Below are 23,309 nucleotides of genomic sequence, written 5' to 3'. Positions count from 1 at the left end.
TTAATATTATCTTCTGAGCTACGGTCCCAGCTGAGCTTCGCTTGCTTCCAGTTTGACCAGGGATGAAATCTTTGATTAAGACTCAACTAGACGATCTTTGATCGCTACCTAGCTGGAGGTGCTTTTTAACAAAAACTGCACTTCATGGAGTCATGGCATCTGGAGAAAATGTGAAGCTTTAGTCTTTCAGCAAGCAAATATAGTATTCATGCTTTTATACAACGAATGTGACACAAGGTCCTCCATTTTAATTCATTATTATTTAAATTGGCTAATGTTGTTTTAGTGAGGCATTACATGGTACGTGTTGAAATACTCTGGTAATATTAATAATCTAGCACTCAGCAGTCAATTACAAGTCATTGTAATGGCTGCTTAAAGTGTCTTATAAAATGTAGATGAATGTAGATATTCAAGTATACTGTGCTGCTAGTGTAATGTGTATGTGATTGCTTAGTTACTCAGAGTTGGAAAGTAACAAATTACATTTACTCATGTAATGTAAATTACATTACTCATGAGCAAGTTTTTTGTGTACTTGCTGTTTTTAAGTTATTTTAAAAATTTATATTTTAATTTAGTGTAGTTAAGTATGTTTTGGTGTAATTATTGTACAGAAGAAAACTACCTTTTCAATCACATCAGTTTCTGAATTTTAAAAAAAATGTTGGCCTGAATGAAAAAATAATTCATAAACCACATATTTTACTGACTGGATGCAAAATGTGAATAAAATAAGCAACAAAATAGAGATGATGAACAGTTTCTTCGAATAATTTACTTACAGAATATTCCGGGCACTTATGAGTTACAGACAATGGCTGTAGAGAGCAGATCACAAGTGTGAAGGTACAGAAAAAGCACACATCCTTTATCTTGTCAAAAGGGCGGACTATGGGTGGTATCAAACCTGTGGCATGAGATCGGGGCTTTCCACTTAGACAAAGGGTTTCTATCTCAACCGGTTCTAGCTGGCAATGGATTATTACAAAGTGTCCAGTATGCAGTTCATCAAGGTCAGCCTACGTGCCGAGATGTGCTCAAGGACACATTTGGCTACAGAGCAGAGCCCCAGTGAGGACATGAGCAAATTATTGAGTCATGACTAAATATGGGCATAAGACATACTTCACTATCCACAATTTTAGGATTACAACAACAACACACCTCTGGTTATGAATACTCTTTCCTGACATGAAGCTGCCTTATTCCGCCGTTTTCAACTTTCATCTGCTCTTACTCTGTATTAAGAAAAAAGCAAGGCGTTCAGTGAGATAAAGACAACAACTGCTATGAAGTAATAAGACACCATTAATGTGTGATTCATCTTTAGCTGTAATGAACATTGCAATATGTTTTTCTGGTACACCCAACTCTGGAAAAAGTAGAGTTTTAATGTTCAAATGTAATTTTTCGGGGAAGGCATCGTTCATGGTCAGTACGCATGTTTTCATTTTAGAGCACCCCAAAAATATATTCATCGCGCACCATTTTAGCTGACTCAAACTTTTCATTGGTAATGACCATGAAATATTAGTACTTCATGAAAAACAAATGTATATTGGAGAGAGTCAACACTGTAAAATAAGCCAATGTCTGTGCATGTGTAAACCTAACATTTGATTGCACTGTCAGTTTTTTAATGTTAATAAGTAAATGATCAATAATTACCCTCGTTGTCAACATTTTGCACCTATTGAGGCTTTAATAAAGTATGAACAGCTTCAAGGAAGAAATTCAGTGCTGTGATGATTTGTTGTCTTTTGTAGCATTCAAGTACATTATCTAACTACATATTTTATAGTTACAGCCTTTAGGAAAGAACAAACTGACTAATACCAATTATTTACTCACCTTTCTTGAGTAGCCATTGACACCTCCAAAAATGACAATGTTGTACCTTAAACCATAAAAAAAAAGATTTTAAGCAAAGTGAAATGTAATCCGGTCATTGTGTTTGATATTAAGACATTCTCTGAGTCATCCTATCTACAGGAAAAAGACTGTTAAGTAGCAGACACAACTGAACACAAAATAGCAACCACCCATTCAAATCAGAAATAACACACCTGATGAGTTTGTGATTTGTGTCAATATGGACACGTGACAGTGGTCCTTTGACAGAATACGGTCATCGCACTGTGAATCCCATGTGTGTCAATCGTGACAGAACACCTGCAGAGTCAATTCTGTGCAAGCAGCTTTTAATTCTGTGCGACTATGCGATGGCCCTCAGATTACAGGACTTCTTTGTCAAGTCTGTATCTTGCATGAGTTATTCTGGCATTATTAACGGAAACTTAGATGTCCAGTTCTTCATCTGACATAGAGCTCAACAATTTCTTTGTTGAAATTAAATTTTCATTCATTTTTCTGAAGATTGTTGCCTCACTAATATTAAGTAGGCTGGTTACACATTTTACTGGCAGAGGTATTTCCATTAGACGTAAGACATTTAACAGAGAACTCAAATTTAGAGTGTCCCATTTCTCCTTGCACAACTGGATAAAAAAATTGGATGTTAAGCCTCTTCAATAGCTACATGTGCAAGTCTCTGTATTCCTCTAAGACCCTGTTTTATAGTGGATCGTTTATTTGGAATTTGGGATGCTGCATCTGTAATGGTGTGACATACGCTATGATATGAACAAGACATGGAAGAGCACTTTTGTTTTGAGGGGCAGCACTTTCTCTGTCATTTATTCTTTTTTATTCTTTTCAATATCATTAATAGTATTGTGTTTAAAAATGTTCATTGTAGGGGGGAAGTGCCATTGAATTGTTGTTGGAAAATCTGAGAAACACAGGAATTAGGCTACGTGTTTTATTTTGAAGTCATACTTACGTCAGGAAGGGTATCGGCATAAACTGTGCTAAACACATATGATTGTTCATCAAACGAATTCCATACCGCATTGGTTGTGGTCGTTAACAACGCCTGCCCCCGGCACAGTTAACCTGCAGGGCGTCGGTGGGAATTCAGCTTCTGTGAGTCCAAGACAAAGAAGAAGAGGAAAGCGGCTTAGTCAGCAGACGAAGAAAAGGAAGGCACAGGGCCTACAACTGAATGTAGGGACTTTGAATGTTGGGACGATGACAGGAAATTTTCAGGAGTTGGTTGACAGGATGATTAGGAGAAAGGTTGATATATTGTGCATCCAAGAGACCTGGTGGAAAGGTGGTAAGGCTAGAAGTTTAGGAGCAGGGATTGAATTATTTTACCATGAAGTAGATGGGAAGAGAAATGGAGTAGGGGTTATTTTAAAGGAAGAGCTGGCTAAGAATGTCTTGGAGGTGATAAGAGTATCAGATCGATTGATGAAGCTGAAACTTGAAATTGAGGGTGTTATGAATAATGTGATTAGTGGCTATGCCCCACAGGTAGGATGTGACTAAGAGTTGAAAGAGAAATTCTGGAAGGAACAAGATGTTCTGGAAGGAACTAGATGAAGTACTTCTGAGCATAGAAAGTGAGAGGGTTGTGATTGGTGCAGATTGTAATGTATAAAGAGGTTGTTGGTGAAGGAAACAGGGGCGATGAAGAACTCATGGCTAAGTACGGCATCCAGGAATGGACCGTTGAGGGACAGATGGTGATGGACTTTGCAAAAATGATAAAAATAGCAGTAGTGAACACTTTTTTCCAGAAGACGCAGTGACATATGAAGAGTTTCTTTTCAAAACGAGACATAGGCATTTTTTTCAGATTTATGAAACTCGCGCCAAAATTATCCAGCTCCGAATGGATAATTTTGGCGCGCGTTTTGTAAATCTGAAAAAAATGCCCATGTCTCGTTTTGAAAACAAACTCTTCATATAGAGACCTACAAGAGCGGAGGTAGAAGCAAGCAGGTGGATTATATTCTGTGCAGACGATGTAATCTGAAGGAGGTTACTCACTGTAAAGTAGTGTTAGGGGAGAGTGTAGCTCGACAACACAGGATGGTGGTGTGTAGGACGACTCTGGTGCTGGGTAGGAAAATTAAGAAAAAGAAGGTAGAGCAGAGAACGAGGTGATGTAAGCTAAGAAAGGAAGAATCCTGTGTGGCCTTCCGGAAAAAGGCGAGACAGGCGCGCCTGGAAGACTGGACTACTACAGCCAAGGTGATCAGAGAGAGAGAGAGACAGGCAGGAGAGTACTTGCTGTGTCGTCTGGTAGGAAAGGGGAGAAGGAGACTTGGTGGTGGAACCTCAAAATACAGAAGTCATTCAAGGAAAGAGATTGGTGAAGAAGAAGTGGGACAGTGAGAGGACTGAGGATTGGTGAAAGGAATATATTGAAATGCGATGTAAGGCAAAGGTAGAGGTGGCGGAGGCTAAACAAGAGGCATATGATGACATGTACACAGGTTGGACATGAAAGAAGGAGAAAAGGATCTCTACAGGTTGGCCAGACAGAGGGATAGGGATGGGAAAGATGTGCATCAGTTAAGGGTGATTAAGGATAGAGATGGAAATGTGTTGACTGGTGCCAGTAGTGTGCTAAATAGATGGAAAGAATACTTTGAGAAGTTGATGAATGAAGAAAATGAGAGAGAAGGAAGAGTAGAAGAAACAAGTGTGAAGGACCAGGAAGTGGCATTGATTAGCAAGGGGGAAGTCAGAAAGGCACTACAAAGGATGAAAAATGGAAAGGCATTTGGTCCTGATGACATACCGGTGGAGGTATGGAAGCAATTTGGAGAGGGGGCTGTGGAGTTTTTGACCAAATTATTCAACAGAATACTAGCGGGCGAAAAGATGCTTGAAGAATGCTGGAAAAGTGTGCTAGTTCCCATTTTTAAGAACAAAGGGGGCTTGCAGAGTTGTGGCAACTATAGAGGACTAAAGTTGACGAGCCACACAATGAAGTTATGGGAAAGAGAAGTGGAGAGTAGACTCAGGTCAGGAGTTAGTATCTGCGAGCAACAGTATGGTTTCATGCGTAGAAAGAGGACCACAGATGCATTATTTGCCTAGAGGATGCCTAACGGGACAAGCCAAAAGGAAAAGAAGAAGATGGAATCACTCAAAAAGCATTGTATTTTTCAGCAGTAAGTAAAGTTGCAGAATTATTTCTTAATATAGTTTACCTTTGTTTGACTATTATTGCTGTTACAACTGTATACTTGTCAGCATGCAGGATATTGCATATTTATACATCTTTATGCTCCAAATTTACCCTGTTTATGACAAACACGACACCCAGTTAGTGACATATACCTACTTTGATATTATTTTCAGTTTCCAGTATTATCTCCCAAGATTAGTATTGCTGCTTAAATTGAACACTTACAAGGTACACACATCAAGTGTTATATTTAATAATACAGTGGTACCTCTACTTATGAAACTAGTAAATTGAATCTTTTGTACGTAAGAACGCATTTTACGTGGAAATAGCCTAATCCAGGGGTGCTCAATGCATCGATCGCGATTGACCGGTCGCGGCAGTCTTGGTCGATCGCAGACTGTGCCAAAAAAAAAAAAAAACGTCAACCAATGTTCCCTCTTAACTGCGCGCATGCACAATTGTGCACCGCTGATGCAGTCTCTTCACAGATATTCTGCGTTGAGCGCAAAAAAAAAAAATACAATGCAAATTGAAAGTATAACATACCGCTATTCAGTTTGTGCCATTTTGCAATGTGATTCAATGAGTGAGGGATGACTGGTTATTACATCCAATGGGACAATTCACATACGTCCTGTAAAAAAATTAAAAGAAGCCACTGGTTTCTTTTAGGCAGCACACAGAACTTTCTCTAACATTTACCGCTGCTCCACCACACTTTCTTTTTCCTCGTTTACCTTACACCCGCCCCCCATCCCCGCTCTTAACGACGTACACTAATAATTACAAATGTTACAGTACTTACACAGCCTATCAATGTGTTTTATAATAACAGCGTCCATCACCGCTGCTTTAGTTTGGAACACAGTCTATGAAACATAGAGCAAAGATGAGCTAGACATACTGCTTATGTTTACTTTTGATATTAATGGAGAAAGTTAAAAAAGAATGCTGTTGTTTTAACATACAATGACTGTCGGAGTATGCGAATAATCAAAGAAAAAGTAGTTAAACTGGACAAGATTTCCTCTTTTCGAGTTGGAAAGTCTGGTCTGAAGCCAGCCAAAGTAGAAAGTGCAGGATGAGATGGCGTGTTATTTTAAAATTCTACCTTGGGACAGCCTGATCCAGGATCAAATCACAGAGAATACAGTGCACAAAAAGCCAATCCTGCATTTTAAATGTACATATATATTTATATATAGTATAGTATATCACATAACATTAATAACATAACATTTGGAGCATCACCCACCCTAAACCACCACCCCCCACCACCACCACCACCTCCCCGTCGTCGGTAGCTTGCGATAGGCTGGCTGCTTGAAAAGTAGATCTTGGGGTAAAAATGTCTGGGCACCCCTGGTCTAATCCGTTCTAAGCCCCCCGACCTCCTCCCACTGCCACCAAAAATGAGCATTCAAAGTGTACATAATGTAAAGAATAATAAAAAATATGTCCATTTACCTTAAAAATAACAATTCCGTGTACAAATTGTAAAGAATAATAAAACAATTATGTACGTTTGTCATTGAGCAATGATGCATTGACAAGGGTGCGTGACGAGGCATCTTGGGGTCAGAATACATAGAAGGGAATGAATAAACATTGAACAGTGACAAGGGGATAATATGTTGTATGGTGGTTGTTTGAGGAAGAACCACGCACACAACTTAATTCCAACCATCCATCCATCCATCAATCTTCTTAGCCGATTATCTTCACGAGGGTCGCGGGAGTGTTGGAGGCTATCCCAGCTGTCAATGGGCAGGAGGCAGGGTACACCCTGAACTGGTTGCCAGCCAATCGCAGGGCACGTAGAGACAAACAGGTTTACTAAAAATCGTACCTAGGAGCAACTTTGAGTTACAATTCAGAAATGTCATTGAATTTCATCAACACTTTTTTATTCTAAATGATTGAATCGTGGCCCTCCTCTACATGATAGCCAATGGTGAAGCAGCTCTATCGCGCCACACAAACCAAGAGAAAGGAAGTGCATCATGGCTAAAGACTGAGTTCCCTCCTAGTCAATGTGATGCCAGGAAGATGCTCCGGCGATAGCCAATGGGAGAGAGCAGCTCTATCGCATCGCTTCAAAACCAAGATACAGTTGAGGATGTTTATATTCGGTGGAATCCAGTGCCATTTTTTGCCTTTTGTATCATGAATATCCTTCGTAACTGTAGACATTTTTTTTTCCGGGGAGGCTTTTCGTAACATGAACGTTTTGTACAGTAAGTAGACACTTGACTGCAAAGGGTTTTATTTCAAAACAGTGCATAACTAATGTGACCTAGTTATTTTGTTTCATGTATATCGATATACATGGAGGAGGATATATAGATGTATATCTACATCTACATTTACAAAGTACATTAGTTTATCTGTTGTTCAAAAATTGGTTAGCTTGTTTAGTTGGAAGTCTCCATTTCCGCTACAAGTCAGACAAACTGTTGAACCCCGGGCCCATTTAGATACCGATCGGTGATTGTTTCGTTGTCACATCCCAGTGGTGCAGAGGCGGACCCAAATGCAGGAATCCCATGCAAAGGCATAATGTTTAATGGGTTTTATTCTTAACTAAGGAGATGCACAATTACACAGTTCAACAAACCAGGACCCAAAAAACAAGAAACAGGGTTCAATTACAATGAAGCTAAGTAGCGGAGTAACTCGGGATGCAGTGAAGCATACTCACTAACACAAAGCAACGAAGTGGCAAATGCCAGTGACAAAACTCCAACTTAAATACTTGGTCCAATCACAATGCCTCATGTGAAACAGCTGTGGCAGGTGACAGGTGTCAGAGATGACACCGCCCAGAGCAGCAGCCCGGCCACGCCCCTCCTGGTAGTGTCCAAGCCTTGCTCATGACACTCGGACAATCTTAATTGGTGACCTAATTCCTTTAAAACTGGAAGCAACCAAAACTCAGTTGGAACCGTAGCTCTTTTGGAACCATATCTCCTTCGGAAACAAGCATAGCCCAGTGAGGAATCGAGAGCAAAGAGAACAGAAGCGAGGTACTATTGCAAAACTGAGCGAGCATTTTGATTGTGTGCACCCTCCCACTTTTTTTCATGTACCCCTTACGTTTGTTTCTACATAGTTTGAGCTCTGTTGTTTTGATAGCGACCTGATGGCATACATACACAGGTGCTTGAAAAACCACCATGTAGAAGAGAAACCTCTGGTGGTTTTCTTTGTGACATTGTAGATGTTAAGAATATTTTCATGTGAAAACAAGCAAGTTCTGGTCAAATGATCATTCCCCATCCTCACATGATCCATAATTATGGTTTGTGATTGGAAGACAACAGAAAGTTTGCAAAATCACAATTTTGAACCACAGATAGTGATGTTTCGTTTACCCCCCCCCACCCCCCCAAAAAACACAAAAAAAAGCTACTGTATGGCACAGTTAACAACACTTATACCCCATGTAATCAATAATTACTTAATTAATCATTTATCAAAATCCATTTTTTGCACTGTAATGCCTCTATTTTATCAAGGTGAATGAATTTGCATTTTTGTCCTGAAGAAGAGACTGAGAAAAAGACTTACAGTGTTGAGGCAATGGCAATGAAAAATGCCATGAATCCACAGTCACCTGTGGCCAAATGATAGGCAGGTTAAAGTCTATCTCTTAAATGCTTCATCAACACCACCTCACAAGCTTTGGTGACTGCATTAGTGCTATCAGAAAAGGGGGGGGGGTGGCTGCTTCACATATACAACGTTCTCAACACTATTGATTTTTTGTTAATGTGTAACTACTGGTTCAGCACTGAGTCAACAATGAAGTTCATTCATTGCCTTTTTCCAATCAAGCATTTAAAAATGACATCAGGAATGTGTGCATATGTTGCTGAAACTAATTCTGAAATAGTTTTGAAATCCCTAAATGTATGCCTGTTATTTATAATCACAAAGTAATTTCATGCACAGTATTTGGAATTGGGATGACCCACCAAAATAACGAGAATTTTTTCACTTACTTGCATGAATTATAACATACAATATATAAAGATTTGTAAACAAACAAAACAACAAAAAAAAAAACATTGCAGTATACGATTTCCAAAACGTGTGTAAACTCTACTGAGGCATCATACATCATTATTGTCTTAATAGAAAGTGCTACTGAGATTATAATAAAGGACAAGAAAGTACATTTTGTGTTCCGTTTATCCTCACCTGGGTGTCTGGGGACCTGGACCCTTTCCCACCTGTCTTTCATTTCAACGAGAAGCCTGGTACATACCATTCTGGTCACCACCCAATCACAAATAAAAAAATGACCATTCACAATAACATTCATACAATTTGTACAGTGTGGAAAATTCTGAGATTTTAATTTACCAAGATCCCCAGCCTGAAGATAGCTGGATAGGCTTCAGCACTCCTGCAACACGTGTGAGGATAAGCAGCTCATAAAATGTTGAAACCCAAGATGGGAATATGGGCTGTGGTCAGACTATACAAAGAAAGCCCATGCAAGTTCTTTGCATTTACTGCAGTATTTAACTCCATCTTCACTTTAACAGATTTTGTAACACCCACAGCATGTTTGCAGGATGATAGGATAAAGCATCCAACCATGTGTTTTTTATACTGCTTCTCCTCACTTGGGTTGCATGCAAGACTTAACTACATTTTTTGACTCAACAGCCACTGTGGCTAGTTTTTTTTTTCCCCAGTTACTAGCTACTCACTGTTTTCAAAAGCCAAAATGTTATTGCTGGATAATTATCTTTAATATTATGAAAGCTGGACTATAAAGAATCTATGTGCACGAATGAGAGGGGTGGTGAGGGAAGAGTGACGCTCCAGGGAGAAGAGATAGCAAGGGTGGACGACTTAAAATACTTGGGGTCAACATTACAGAGCAATGGAGAGTGTGGTAAGGAAATGAAGAAATGGGTCCAAGCGGGGTGGAACAGTTGGCGGAAGGTGTCTGGTGTTATATATGACAGAAGAGTCTCCGCTAGGATGAAGGGCAAAGTTTATAAAACAGTGGTGAGGCCGGCCATGATGTACGGATTAGAGACGGTGGCACAGGAGAAACAACAGGAAGCAGAACTTGACATAGCAGAAATGAAGATGTTGAGATTCTCGCTCGGAGTGAACAGGTTGGATAGGATAAGAAATGAGCTCATTAGAGGGACAGCCAAAGTTGGATGTTTTGGAGACAAGGTTCAAGAGAGCAGACTTCGATGGTTTGGACATGTTCAGAGGTGAGAGAGTGAGTATATATGGTGCTGAGAATGGAGCTGCCAGGCAAAACAACGAGAAGGAGACCACAGAAAAGGTTGATGGATGTGGTGAGGGAGGACATGAAGACTGTGGGTGTTAGTGAGCAAGATGCCCGAGATAGGGTAAGATAGAAAAAGATGACATGGTGTGGCGACACCTAATCGGGACAAGCCAAAAGGAAAAGAAGAAAAAAAAGAATATAATTAAAGTTGGAGGAACAGTGGTAGACTGGTTACCACATGTGCCTCACACTTTTGTGAACTGGGGTTGAAACCTCAGCCTCGCCTGTGTGCTGTTTGGGAGTTTTTCCCGTGCCTGCATGGGCATTCTCTCGGTACTCTAGTTTCCTCTCACATCCCAAAAACATCCATGGTAGGATAATTGAAGACTCAAAATTGCCTGTCGGTGTGAATGGGAGTACAAATGGTTGTTTATATGTGCCCTGTGTTTGACTGGTGACCAGTTCAGGGTGTACCCACCTCTTGCGCGACTATAGCTGAAATAGGGTCCAGCATCCCTGCGACCCTAGTGTGCATAAGTGGTACATAATATGAATTGGATTGGATGAATGATTGAAATTTGATTATTTGAGTGTTTAGTGTCACTTCAATTAAGCAGTGTCCCATGGAAGTTGCAAAGTGGGAGCAAGGTGAAGAAAAGAAAACCAGACAGAGACTGGTGCTTCCCACTGGCCAGCATGCCTGCCTCAGTGTGCTTGCTCGCTATCCGCTAGAGAGTGGCCACCAGCCCTCGAGGTGGATTTGGAAAAACAAGTGGCAAGGGGGGTGAGGAGAGAAGAATTGAGACCTTCAAGGTCTTGGAAATTACAGTCTCAACGGACCTAAAGTGGCAGACCGATATATATTCCACCGTCAAAAAAGCCCAGCAATGGATGTACTTCTTGCGGGTTCTGAGGAAGCACTGCCTGTCACAAGTGCTGCTGAGAAAGTTCTACACAGTGGTCATCTAATCACTACTGTGTACCTCCATCACAGTCTGGTTTGGGGCCGCCACAAAAAAGGACAAACTTCGACTGCAACGGACAATTATAACCTCTAAATGGATTGTCGGCACAACCCTACCAAAACTTGAAGACTTGCACACCAGTCGAACTAGGACCAGAGTGGACACGTGCAGGTGATGCACTCTCACTGCTCTAGATGCTAGAAGACGCACAACTGTGACTCAGGAATAGTTTCCTATGAATTGAATGTCTATCATTCTTTGTTCTTGTTACTTTGTTTGTTGTTTTTCTTATTGCTCAACATGGATGTCGTACCAGGGCGGCACTGACTGGCACACATTCCTTGTGTGTCTGAAAGAAGAATTGTTGCTGTTTTTTTTTTTTCATCTGAGTATTTCAGCGCAAAGCGCAATGGCACCCAATTCCCTTCTTGCGGTCCCGGCTCCTGTGACGTTCACATGAGTGGTTGCTTGCTGCTTGGGTTGTTATTCAAGGGTGATTTCAGGTGGCTGAAAGTTCATGGCGACCAATGGCAGAGGCAATGAGGCAGATGCTGGTAGCTGTGTTATCTAGCTATTTTGCTTTCTTAGAAAAAGAGGCTGAGGTCCTAGCCAGTAAGGATATTTGGAAGCGGCATCTTCCAGCAGCACCCAGCCATTGTTGTAGCGAAGAATGACTTCTATGTTCAAGGGTCCATTTCCCTCTATAAGATTTTTGAAAATATATTATTTGACACTACAAACACGCAGCTTTTATTTTTATACTTTCATATCTTGGCAGTATGAATTTGTATTGTTACATTTAGTTCAGTGAACTGGTGTATTGAGGAACTAAGGAATTGAATAGTGATTTGTTTGTTTGTGATCCATTAAGGCGTGATGTACTAGTACGATGAGTGATTGTTTTGCTAGACCTGCAGTTGGTTTGCGACCAGTTCAGGGTGTACCTGGCTCCTGTCCCGAAGATAGTGGGGATCAGCTCCAGCATGCCCGTGACTCTAGAGAGGAAAACCTGGACAGTAAATGAATGAATGAATATTTAAATAAATAATAGTTGTGATACCTCAAAAATACTCAGGGAACCAACCCATCCATCCATCCATCCATCCATCCATCGTCTACCACTTCTCCGGGTCAGGTAATGGGGGCAGCAGCTTTAACAGGTATGCCTAAACTTCCCTTTCCCCAGCCACTTCATCCAGCTCTTCCAGAGAGATCCTGAAGCATTCCCAGGCCAGCTGAGACACTTAGCACCGGTCGTACAGGGACCAAACAGTCCGTATCAGGGGATTTGGTTCCCCATACTCCCGGAGAACCTCCCACAAGACTCCCCAAGGGACACGGTCAAACACCTTATCCATGTCCACAAAATACATGTGGACTGGTTGGGCGAACTCCCATGCACCCTCGAAGATCCTGACGAGGGGTAGAGCTGGTCCACTGTTCCACGGCTAGGACGAAAACCACATTGCTCCTCCTGAATTTGAGATTTGAATTCTCGACAGACCCTCCTCTCCAGCCCCCCTGAATAGACCTTATCAGGGAGGCTGAATAGTGTGATCCCCCTTGTTGTTGGAACACACCCTCCGGTCCCCCTTTTTAAAAAGAATGACAAATGATGAAATAGAATGACCAAGTAACAAAGATCTACACACTATAAAAATGCAAAACGTATTTATTTTAAAGTATATTGAGGATTCTTAATGTGTAGATGTATGTTTGTGTGCCTTGCAAGCCGCATGAGCCACTATTGCACAACACAACAGAGTGAACCATAAACATTTTTTGTAACTACCTGAGTTCACGTTGATGATCACTAAACACTATACGAATGAAAATGCACACATGGGGTGTGTGTCACTCACGGCAGTGGATTTGTCCAATTGCACTGACAAACACACAATCTCTGACGACTTTCTAGAAATCAGCCATGGGTTCACAGCGCCGTGCAACTGTATTCCTTTACAATTGCAGAGATTTTATTGACGATATTAAAAATAATTAAAAGATCTTTTATGTTTCTTTTATGTGTGATGTGACGAACTCAGAAACGATGGTGGCAGCTTTCGCTATTGAACTATATTGTGTGAAAAGTGACTGCTGTGCGGCCAGTTGGGATTTTAGTTCGTTCACTTTTTTCATTCTCAGCTTGCTTTTCGGCAGAATGTTGGTGTCATATTTTCCATAAACAGTTCGAAGATGCCATTCCATATTTCTCTACACCAGCAGATGAGGCAAATGCACTTCAAAAATGACATTGTGAAAAAAAGTCCGCCCCACATTCCGTATGAAAGTGATACGTTTTTGTCTTCTCTACTGCAGCATCCATTCTCATTTTTGTTAAGATTTCTTAAGCGAGAGTTTAAAATATGGGGGGAACTCACTGACAGCGTGTTTTCCTGTACTGTCGTCGTTTCCACATGTGCGGTGAGCTAAAGTTAAAAAAAAATACGGGTGATGTCTTTTTTTTTTCCTCAGCACGCCGTCGCGATTGACTGAAACTGCCTTGCAATCGATTGGTCGATCATAATCGATGCATTGAGCACACCCGACTTAAACCATTTTGTGATTTTTTTGACCAGTAGTAGAAGTTTAAACTATATTCTAAAGCTGACTGGAAGCAAGTCCAAGGACTTTAGAATTGGAGTTATATGCGCTGACCTCTTGACAATTACGTTCCGTTTGAGGTAATTCTCAAGCTTCTACCACAAGTGGCGGAGAATTCTTACCTCTGCATCCTCAAACAGTTGTCACTCAATTTCCTGTTCAAATGAGGTAGCGAACCTCCACTCATACTTTTACACATGCACACGTTTCACGGAGCTCACGTACAGGACACACCTTGCCCTTTTCTCAGTTTTATAGACTAATAAGTCTACTCGATAGTGACTAGTATTCTCGAGGTTTGGTTCTGCCGCAGTCACCCAGACGCGCATTCACTCATTCCTCATGAGTGTGGGAGTTTCCTACTCACCAGAGATGTCTTCACTTCCTTCGGCTTCTCGTCAATCCTCAGCCTCCAGGCACAAAGTCGAGGCCCAGGCCCGGAAAGGGTCTCAAGTGCCGTGGCCACGGTATTTGCCTGGATGTCGACTCGGCCCCTGGAAACCTCAGGTATCTTGAGATCCGGCTCAAAGGACCAAGAAAATGTCAGGTTCACCAATCAGACATTCATTAAACAGGACAAAAAAGGAAGCAAAGACACCAGTTCAAGTCTCGGAAGGAGAGAGGAGAGGAACTGTCTCGTACAATTCACCACTGCACTCTCTGATTATCCTCTCCTTAGCACCTCTATTTATTTAGTTTTAAGACACCCCTTATTTACATGGATGTTACAAAAAGGAGACGACAAGCAAAACAGTTTGAAACAAGGTGTACATGTTTGTGCATGTGCATGTGTGGAAGATTGCTGAATACATGTGTGGTCATCATTTCTTTAACAGGCAGCAGTTCTAACAGTTCTGATGATTAGATGTTTTTGTTCTTGCTATCTCCTGCTAGGAGGCTGCCACATTATCTATGGCAGAGCAAAGCATTTCTTTATTGGAAGCAAATGTATGATAATTATGATCACAATTATTCCTACACTGGTAAATTGAGAGCTTCGCTTTTCAACTTAGCTCCCTCTTCACCACAACGGACTGATACAAAATCACTGGAGACGCTGAATTAAAACAATTTTCTTTTCTTTATTGCCAAAAAACATTATCTCAGTTTGGTTGTGGTTCAATTGGAGAAAACGTTGGGTCATCTGGTTATTTTTCTGCTTTCGAATGTGGCACAACACCCCAATTGAACTGTTGTCCTCTGTAGACTGCAAAATATAAGGATCTAAACCAACCACCTTTACATTTACGCCCTCCCACGTTTCCAACCCGTTCAGCAATATATTATAATCAAAAGCTGCACTAAGAGCAAGCAAGACCAACATTGACACATTTCCTGAGTCAGTATTCAACCTTGTATCATTTAGCTCATTGGTCAGAGCAGATTCTGTACTGTGATGTGTTCAGAAGCCTGATTGAAATGTGTCACAAAGTCCATTTAAATTCAAGAAGAAATTGCAGAGTTCATTAAAAATAACTTTCTCAAGAATCTCGGCTATCAAAAGGAGATTTGAAATGGGTCGTTAGCTTGCGAACATGGAATCTCCCTGTGCTCTGTTTGTAGCAGAGGCTTAACAGCAGTGACTTTAAAGGAATGCTCCACTCATTGCTTACCTCGACAACAAAATCCCAATTATCCATTATAAATATCAGCATATCCAGAAAAATTCTAGTTAAAAAAATGCAAATAATAACTTTAATGCGCTCTTTTATCCAAGTAATCACATTTTTGTATAGTTGGCGCCATTGTGACTATTTTTACGAGATCACAGCACTAAAAAAACAGGAAGTGATGTATCATGTTCGTAAACAAAGCCTTGGTTACAGATCAATTCCTGCACAATCACAGCGCTGATTTCTAATATTTATCCTCATCTGATGAAGAAATAGCAGTAACGGTTGATCGGCAAGATGGAGGAATACGTCCATACAGATTTGAACCTGTGGCTGTTCCAGCCAACAGGTTGGCCGGGGTCCAAGTGATAATGAAGTGATCTTTGGCTTGGTGAAGTGTTGACATGATGATGGTGAATTCATAAAAAAATTCTGTATTGAGCAACTTAGGTGCAGATATCACATGTGACAAAACGATCAAAAAACAAAACACTGATGGGCACAGGAGGGGGCCCGGAGGAGGGCACAAAACCCCACCCAAGTCTGTCTGGTGGGGTGGAGGTCGGAAAACCGAGGAGCTAGGCAGTGGTTAACGGGTTGGGCATGGAGAATAATCATATGTGGCAGGTACAGGTGAAAAGGAAGGCGAGAACAAAAAAACGGAGCCCACTAAGAGTGGGAACGCTTGGCAGGCAGGTTGTGGGTGCTGGTAGACAGACTAGTAGCGTTACGGCGACGCCACATTTTTCCCACTGGGTCCAGTTCTGGCCAGTTCGTTCTGTCATGAACATGGGACACAGGTTAGGACCCAAATATAGGACTCTGAGGCAGTGACATGATTTCTAGGGTAGTTTAATTCCAGGCACAGGTCATACACAGGTAATTGCTTACCAGAACCACCCGCAAAAAATTAACCACCACGAAAAAGGGGGGACATCTATGTTTATGTGGATACCAAAACGTTTAAAATATGAAAACAGGATTTGTGTTTTGCAAATTTCAGACAAAAAGGCAGAAGCACAAAACGTGGTAAAAGGCAAGGCCCTAACAGATGAAAACAAAGTTGGATAACTGCAAGGAGAAACAAGAGTTGACTTGACTGTGGTGGCACAGGGATGGTGGGATTTGGCAACGAGATAAATACAAGAAGCTCATAACCAGTGATGGGAATAACGACATTTCAATAAACAGCGTTACTCATGCCATTACTTTTTTTCAGTAACGGGTAGTCTAACTAATTACTTTGACTATCAGTGTAACGCCGTTACCATTATTACTTTATTATTACTGAACGTTACTGAGGTCGCCCAATAAAAAACATAAAATCTGTCATCCGACTTCGTGCACACAGACACATGACTCATGCGCAAACGTGTGTCTTGTCATATGTGTGTGAGTGTTGCAGAGTGACAAGGCATGGGTGGGTGAGATAATCGCCTAAGCAATGATGACTGCGAAGGTATAGTAAAATTACATCTTCAGCTAATCAGAGAAATAATGTGGGTGGGCGTGTCTTTACAACGCATAGCAAGAGATGGCAAGTGAAGAGGACTCAGACTCCGGTGGGAAGCCGGCATTTGCCGATATTCAGACACTACTTTAACCTCATTGAGGTGAAAGGTAAAGGTCAAGTGTGGGGAAGTTGATCTTCACACCAAAGAGGAACAGACTCTCTGACCTCAAGTTTGAGAAGCAGCTTCTCCTAAGATACAACCACTGATGTAAGGGCTAAAATGTTTAGATGACTGAATTGGGTGAGAGGATGTTTGGAGAGAGGAATCCATGCATGTTAAGAGTTGGATTTAAAAAAAAATTGAAAAGATTCATGGAGATTCAAATGTGGCAGCTGCTGGTGAGTAACAGAGTGGAGGGGTGCTGTTGTTTGCAGCCTTTTGTCAGTGACAAACACCTACACATTTAGTGTCATGTGAATGTACAAAGCCCATCAGCTCTTCCATGAGTATGGGGTTGTCTTAATTCATCCATCCATTCTTGCTCTTCTTTCTATCATCAGAAAGAGGAACGGTGAATGAGGGCTAAACTCTGCCAGCCTTGGTTCTGCCAGAGAAAAAGCGCCCATAAACACCAGCAACCATGGTTAATATTACTGCCGGGCTGCAATTAATGTATCTCTCTCTCTCTCTCTCTCTCTCTCTTTCTCTCTCTCTCTCTCTCTCTCTCTCTCTTTCTCTCTCACTCACTCACTGACTCTCTATCCATTCATAAATGGTTTCACAATAAATAGCTCAGTGGTCGTCAAAGACTTCCAAACACATGCTTTGACTTCAATAGATAATGTAACAGGAAGTTGATTGAGTCTGTCCCACAGCAAGGCAAGCATTATTGCTAGTGTTGACTGTGACGGAGGCCCACTTCACACTTAGGAAAGCTACTGATCATTTTCTTTAGTGAATGCTGTTACTGTAAATACTGCATGCTCATTTATGTTCCACCTTCATCTTCCTCTCTAACACCCAACTGCCCTCATGTCTTCCCTACAACATCCATCCACATACTCTTTGGTCTTCCTCTCGCTCTTCTGCCTGGTAGCTCCATGCTCAGCACCCTTTTACCACTATACTCACTCTCTATCCTCGGGACATGTCCAAACCATTGAAGTCTGCTCTCTCGAACCTTTTCCCCAAAAAATCTTACCCTATCTCGGGCATCTTGCTCACTAACACCCACAGTCTTCATGTCCTCCCTCACCACATCCATCAACCTTTTCTGTGGTCTCCTTCTCATTGTTTTGCCTGGCAGCTCCATTCTCAGCACCATATATACTCACTCTCTCACCTCTGAACATGTCCAAACCATCGAAGTCTGCTCTCTTGAACCTTGTCTCCAAAACATCCAACTTTGGCTGTCCCTCTAATGAGCTCATTTCTAATCCTATCCAACCTGCTCATTCCTAGAGACAACATCTTCATATCTGCCACCTCCAGCTCTGCTTCCTGTTGTCTCTTCAGTCCCACCGTCTTTAATCCATATATCATGGCCGGCCTCACCACTGTTTATAAATTTTGCCCTTCATCCTGGCAGAGACTCTTTTGTCACATAACACACTTGACACCATCCGCCAGCTGTTCCAACCTGCTCGGACCCATTTCTTCACTTCCTTACCACACTCACCATTGTTCTGGATTGTTGCCCCAGGTATTTGAAGTCGTCCACCCTTGCAATCTCTCCTCCCTGGAGCCTCACTCTTCCCCCTCCACCTCTCTCATTCATGCATATATTGTTTTACTATGGCTAATCTTCATTCCTGTCACAACCCATCGGAACGGGAGTAGGACCCAAATGCAGGACTCGGACGATGTTTCAGGGAGAAACGTTTATTATTCCGTGGTCGGGGATCGGGCAGGCAGTCAGGTGCAGCAGCAGTAGTTGGGACGTCGGGCGAAGAGAGCAGTTGAGCGGGCAAGCAAGTGTACCGAACACAGGAGAACGATCAAAGCAGGCAGAAGTGTCAAAGGAGTCAGACTTACGGGATTGGTTGGAGAACAGGGATACGGGAGTACTCGAACGGGACATGAAGCTCAACGAACTGGCGCGGACCAGACGTCATCGGGGTCATATAAATACGCCGGATAATCAGCCCGCATGAGGCGCAGGTGTGCGCCTCCCAATCAGTCCAACCGCGCTGGCACCCGCACAGCCCGGGCTGGAGCGGCAGGATCATGACAATTCCTCTCCTTTCCAGTGCATGCCTCCATCTTTCTAAATGTTCCCCCACCTGCTCCTTGCTTTAACTGCATATCACAATGTAATCTGTGAACATCATGGTCCAATGGGATTTCAGTCTAACCCCTCTGAACATCGCCTTTGCTCTGAAAAATGGGGACTAGCACACTTTTCCTCCATTCTTAGAGCATCTTCTCGCCCACTAGTATTGTGTTGAATAAGTTGCTCAAAAACTCCAAAGCCACCTCTCCAAATTGATTCCATTCCTCCACAGGTATGTCGTCAGGACCAACTGCCTTTCCATGTTTCATTATCTATAGTGCATTCCTAACTTCCTCCTTAGTAATTATTGCTACTTCCTGGTCGTTCTCACTTGCCTTCTACTCTTCCTTCTCTCTCATTTGCTTAATTCATCTGCTTCTCAAAGTATTATTTCCATCTACTCAGCACACTACTGGCACGAGTCAAGACATTTCCATCCATCCATCCATTCTCTTTGCCGCTTATCCTCACGAGGGTCACGGGGAGTGCTGGACCCTATCCCAGCTGTCAATGGGCAGTAGGCTAGGTACACCCTGAACTGGTCGCCAGCCAATCGTAGGGCACGTAGAGACAAACAACCGCACTCAAAATCACAACTAGGGACAATTTAGTGTCCAATTAGTGGTGCATATTTTTGGGATTTGGGAACATGCAAACTCTACACAGGTGGATCCGGCATTGAACCCAGGATCTCAGACTGTGAGGCCAATGCTTTACCAGTTGATCCATCGTGCCGCTACACATTTCCATCTCTAGCCTTAATCATGCTTACCTGCTGCACATCCTTCCCATCTCTATCCCTCTGTCTAGCACACCTGTACAGATCCTTTTCTCCTTCTTTTGTGTCCAACCTGGTGTACATGTCATCATATGCCTCTTGTTTAGCCTTCGCCATTTCTACCTTTGCACTATATCACATCTCAATGTAGTCCTTTCGCCTCTCGTCAGTCCTCTCAGTGTTCCACTTATTCTTCGCTAATCTCATTCCTTGTATGACTTCCTGTACTTTGGGGTTCCACCACCAAGTCTCCTTCTCCCCTTTTGTAATAGAAGACACACTAAGTACTGTCCTGCCTGTCTCTCTGATCACCTTGCACTAGTCGTCCAGTTTTGCGGGAACTCCTCCTTTCCATCGAGAGCCTCTCTCACCTCTTTCCAAAAGGGTGCACAAAATTCTTCCTTTCTTAGTCTCCACCACATGGTTCTCTGCTCTCGCTTTGTCTTCTTAATCTTCCTGACCATAGCCAGAGTCATACTACACACCACCATCCTATGCTGTCGAACTACACTCTCCCCTACCACTAATTTACTGTCAGTAACCTCCTTCAGATTACGTCGTCTGCACAAAATATAATCCACCTGCATGCTTCTACCGCCGCTCTTGTAGGTTAAAATGTGTTCTTGTCTCTTCTGGAAATAAGTGTTTTCTACAGCCATTTCCATCATTTTTGAGTTCAAGTCCAACCCCATCTGTCCCTCAAAGTTCTTTTTGTGGATGCCGTACTTACCCATTACTTCTTCATCGCCCGTTTCCTTCACCAACATGTCCATTACAATCTGCAACAATCACAACTCTCTCGCTGTCTGGAATGGTCAGAACTACTTCATCTAGTTCCTTCCAGAATTTCTCTTTAAACTCTAGGTCACATCCTTCCTGTGGGGCATAGCCGCAAATCACATTACACATAACACCCTCAATTTCAAATCAGAATCAGCTTTGTTGGCCAAGTGGGTAAAAACACACAAGAAATTTTTCTCCAGCAATTTTTCTCATGCTGCACTGGTACGTCATTGATAACAAAGAACAACAAAGTAACAAAAACTATGAACAATGGACATTTTGTTTATCGGAACTCTTCCTTATAAGAGTCACAGATGTGCAATTATCCAGAGCAGAGAACCATGTGGTGGAAGCTGAGAAAGGAAGAATGTTGTGTGGCCTTTCGGAAAAGAGGTAAGGCTCTCGATGGACAGCAGAAGCTCCTGGAAGACTGGACAACGACAGCCAAGGTAATCACAGAGACAGGCAGGAGTGTACTTGGTGTGTCTTTTGGTAGGAAAGGGGAGAAGGAGACTTGGTGGTGGAACCCCAAAATCCAGGGAGTCATACAAGGAAAGAGATTAGCGAAGAAGAAGTGGGATACTGAGAGGACTGAGGAGAGGCGAAAGGAGTACATCGAGATGCGACGTAGGGCAACGGGAGAGGTGGCAAAGGCTAAACAAGAGGCATATGAAGACATGTACACCAGGTTGGACACGAAAGAAGGAGAAAAGGATCTCTACAGGTTGGCCAGACAGAGGGATAGAGATGGGAAGGATGTGCAGCAGGTAAGGGTGATTAAGGATAGAGATGGAAATGTGTTGACTGGTGCCAGTAGTGTGCTAAATAGATGGAAAGAATACTTTGAGAAGTTGATGAATGAAGAAAATGAGAGAGAGAGAAGGAAGAGTTGAGGAGGCAAGTGTGAAGTACCAGGAAGTGGCAATGATTACTAAGGGGGAAGTCAGAAAGGCACTACAAAGGATGAAAAATGGAAAGGCAGTTGGTCCTGATGACATACCGGTAGAGGTATGGAAGCAATTTGGAGGGATGGCTGTGGAGTTTTTGACCAACTTATTCAACAGAATACGAGCGGGCAAAAAGATGCCTGAAGAATGGAGGAAAAGTGTTCTAGTTCCCATTTTTAAGAACAAAGGGGACGTTCAGAGCTGTGGGAACTATAGAGGAATAAATTTGATGAGCCACACAATGAAGTTATGGGAAAGAGTAGTGGAGGCTAGACTCGGGACAGAAGTATCTGCGAGCAACAGTATGGTTTCATGCCTAGAAAGAGTACCACAGATGCATTATTTGCCTTGAGGATGCTCGTGGAAAAGTACAGAGAAGGTCAGAAGGAGCTTCATTGTGTCTTTGTGGATCTAGAGATGACAGAGTACCAAGAGAGGAACTGTGGTACTCCATGAGTAAGTCTGGTGTGGCAGAGAAGTATGTTAAAATAGTACAGGACATGTATGATGGCAGCAGAACAATGGTGAGGTGTGACAGAGGAATTTAAGGTGGAGGTGGGACTGCATTAGGGATCAGCTCTGAGCCCCTTCCTGTTTGCAGTGGTAATGGATAGGCTTACAGATGAGGTTAGACTGGAATCCCCTTGGACCATGATGTTCGCAGATGATATTGTAATATGCAGTGAAAGCAGGGAGCAGGCGGAGGAACAATTAGAAAGATGGAGACATGCACTAGAAAGGAGAGGAATGAAGATTAGCCGAAGTTAAACAGAATATATGTGCGTTAATGAGAAAGGTGGAGGGGGAAGAGTGAGGCTACAGGGAGAAGAGATAGTGAGGGTGGACGACTTCAAATATTTAGGGTCAACAATCCAGAGCAATGGTGAGTGTGGTAAGGAAGTGAAGAACGGGTCCAAGCAGGTTGGAACAGCTGGCGAAAGGTGTCTGGTGTGTTATGTGACAGAAGAGTCTCTGCCAGGATGAATGGCAAAGTTTACAAAACAGTGGTGAGGCCGGCCATGATGTATGGATTAGAGACGGTGGCACTGAAGAAACAGCAGGAAGCACAACTGGAGGTGGCAGAAATGAAGATCTTGAGGTTCTCGCTCGGAGTGAGCAGGTTGGATAGGATTAGAAATGAGCTCATTAGAGGGCCAGGCAAAGTTGGATGTTTTGCTGACAAGGTTTAAGAGAGCAGACTTCGATGGTTTGGACATGTTCAGAGGCGAGAGAGTGAGTATATTGGTAGAAGGATGCTGAGGATGGAGCTCCCAGGCAAAAGAGCGAGAGGAAGACCAAAGAGAAGGTTTATGGATGTGGTGAGGGAAGACATGAGGGCAGTTGGGGTTAGAGAGGAAGATGCAGGAGATAGGCTAAAATGGCAAAAGATGACACGGTGTGGCGACCCCTAACGGGACAAGCCGAAAGGAAAAGAAGAAGAAGAAGATGTGCAATTATCCATTCGTGGTTCCTGTTATGGACCAATGCAATGACAATACTGCAAAGGGAGCAGTTTAAAGTGGCAAACCATACAATAGTCTACAAAATACAGTACTAATACTAATAATGATTGGACC

Source organism: Syngnathoides biaculeatus, chromosome 13 (genome assembly GCF_019802595.1).
Source record: "Syngnathoides biaculeatus isolate LvHL_M chromosome 13, ASM1980259v1, whole genome shotgun sequence".
Classification (NCBI taxonomy): domain Eukaryota; kingdom Metazoa; phylum Chordata; class Actinopteri; order Syngnathiformes; family Syngnathidae; genus Syngnathoides; species Syngnathoides biaculeatus.
Note: the sequence above shows the minus strand (reverse complement) of the source record.